The following is a 2,772-nucleotide window of genomic DNA, read 5'->3' on the forward strand; positions in this document are numbered from 1 at the left end:
AGATCTACAAAGACAAAAGCAGCTACCAGGGAGATGAAGGTGAACCACTGAACACAGCTTTAGACCCTTTTTGCCTGGAGATGATACTAAAGGCATCTACATTAACAAGCTTTACTGACTGCCTTTCACCTGCCGTTTACTTGCCTTCCAATAGCTGTTGTCCCGAGAGACTCAAAGTCCTTTTCCTTTGTCTTGTCACATCTCTAAAAATTCCCTGTTTTTTTTTTTTTTTGTTTTTTTTTTGAGACAGAGTCTCGCCTTGTTGCCCTGGCTAGAGTGAGTGCCATGGTGTCAGCCTAGCTCACAGCAATCTCAAACTCCTGGGCTCAAGCGATCCTCCTGCCTCAGCCTTCCGAGTAGCTGGGACTACAGGCATGCGCCACCCATGCCCGGCTAATTTTTTCTATATATATTAGTTGGCCAATTAATTTCTTTCTATTTATAGTAGAGACGGGGTCTCGCTCTTGCTCAGGCTGGTTTCGAACTCCTGACCTCTAGCAATCCACCCGCCTCGGCCTCCCAGAGTGCTAGGATTACAGGCATGAGCCATCGCGCCCAGCCAATTCCCTGTTTTTTTGTTGAAGATTCTATATAAAATGAATTCAAGTCCACTTCTTTGAGAATTACCGATTCCCTGGGTGTCTCTCATATATATATATGAAATATGCATGTTAATAAACTTCTATTTGTTTTTCTCTTGTTAATCTGTCTTTTGCTACAGGGATCCATTTCAACTAAAAACTGTAGGAGTCAAAGAAAAAATTATTCATCCCCACATATCTAAAAGAGTCTCCACAACTCCTACTGGGCCACTCAAGTGTCCCTTGAGTCCAGTGTTGGTCTCTGCTGTTATATATACAAAGAAACACCGTACTTGGCCATAAAGAGTACTCTGCCATCTTTGACTCAGGAAAGGCTCTCACTCAGCCTAGGTGGGTGTTCAAAGCAAACCATCTCTCAAAGCCAACACACATAGAAAACTAAAGCTCTACCCTCACAGCTTTTCTGTGTCCAACAGAGAATGAAACCTGGGAGACGGAGGCGGCTGGCACCTCTGCGATTCAACGTGCAGGACAAATGAAGCAGCTGAATCCCACACCCTGATTTATTAACTGGGCCGTGAGCTTGAGAGGTAGATAATACATATTTTCCTCTTTCTGTAAAAGTTCTGGGTTGGGCCAGATGACACTTGGAAGCTGATCTCAGAAGGCTCTGTTTGGAAGGCTGGCTCGTGTCATATGATGAGAGCTGTGGGACGGTCACCAGGCCAATCACTCGCAGTGCCAAGCCTGGTCTCCACAGCTTCAAATTCATTCCAAAATAATTGAAAACATGTGCGAAAATATGCATTCTCGTAAGGTTAAAAATTTCCTTGTGATGTACTTTCCATACCATTTTAATTTAAAATGCTGTGGCCAAAAAACTTTTGTGTGTCAGTACATAAGTGTTTTAAAACAAATCTTTTAAAAATAACAACTCTGAAGGATGAACAGAGGGCTGAATCATATTTCTGAGAATTGAGGCAGGTGAGGAGCCTAAAGGAAATGGCTCGAAGCAGTATTTTTCAGTGCAAAATTATGAGTTTTGTCATTATAGTTTATAATTTAGTCCAAATGTCTTCTATCATTGCTTCCTCAAAAATGGCTCTTACATCTGGACATTATGTTTGTGACATCCAGCAAAGAGGGAAAAAAAGTGCCTGCCCATATTTCTTCTGCACAAGTTTCCATCTGCTGCAGAAGTGGCAACACCACATGCCTATGGGGATCAGCAGGTAAAGCGTGCACGGAAAGCAAGCAGGTCTGGCTGTAGCCAGCTGGACAGAAAGTGCCCACCTAAAGGGAGCTGCCAATTGGGAAGACTGATCCAGTGTTGCCAGAGGTTCTGATTTTTCTAGTTAAGCTGGAAATTAACATTTTAATGTAAAATATCTTGGTTTAATGTTTTGGAAATTAAGGACATAAATACAATATGTATTTACATACATATTATGTATGTAAACAAACATGTATGTACACACAAACATATTATGTATGTATACAATATGTCCAATAAATACCTCTGAAAGCCAGACCTGGTGTGGGGTCACCGGTTTGCAATCCCAGGGTGTGATGTTGGTCTGAAAGTGAGATAACGGCAGAGTCTCTCTGGCCTTGAGAAAGGATGGGACGAGTGCGCTGGGGAGTAGGGTTAGTACCATCTCTATTTCCCCTAGTTTAAGTGGGAAGAATGAGAGCCAACTTTAAGATAAAGTCAAAGAACGTAGCAATCCAAGTGTGGGCAAAAGCAGGTGAGATGGAAAGTAAGCTCCAATGAGAGGAGGAGGGTCTGGAGCCATAGTCACCATGGAGCTTGGGACATATCATTGAATGGCTCGGGAGTTGCTTGGAACAAGGGTGGGCTAATGCCAACATCTGATGAGTGTCTACTCCCAAGTGGTACGTTTAGCTCTCAAGATAGAAAGATAATTGTCTGTAGTTATTAACTCATTGTCTTTGGGGCACCTTTCTCTTCCTCACCAGTCTCATTATCTCATTAAACTCCACTTTCTTTTTCATGTTGGATCTCAGCCAGTTGATCATTTAGACTTGGCTCCACTCACAGCTGAATCTCTCCCATGATTGCCAGTCATCTTCAAATAAGAGGCACCCACCTTATTCCCTACACCACCCTTGGGTACTGGCAAATTAGGTACTCCATGATTATTGCTTGGAAGAGTGAGACCAAACAGGGAAATGAGAGAAGTTTATCCAGCAGAATATGAAGACCCAG

General features: G+C 42.7%; 1 long non-coding RNA gene across 1 annotated transcript; it reads left to right on the top strand.

Moving 5' to 3' along the window:
• The first annotated feature begins 223 nt into the window (after positions 1-223).
• LOC142870872 (uncharacterized) lies at positions 224-2,047 on the top strand. Its single transcript, XR_012919198.1, has 3 exons — positions 224-932; positions 1,019-1,132; positions 1,680-2,047. It is a non-coding gene; the product is annotated as an uncharacterized LOC142870872 (long non-coding RNA).
• Positions 2,048-2,772: the final 725 nt, after the last annotated feature.

The sequence above is a fragment of the Microcebus murinus genome, chromosome 5 (genome assembly GCF_040939455.1).
Source record: "Microcebus murinus isolate Inina chromosome 5, M.murinus_Inina_mat1.0, whole genome shotgun sequence".
NCBI classification, from domain to species: Eukaryota; Metazoa; Chordata; class Mammalia; order Primates; family Cheirogaleidae; genus Microcebus; species Microcebus murinus.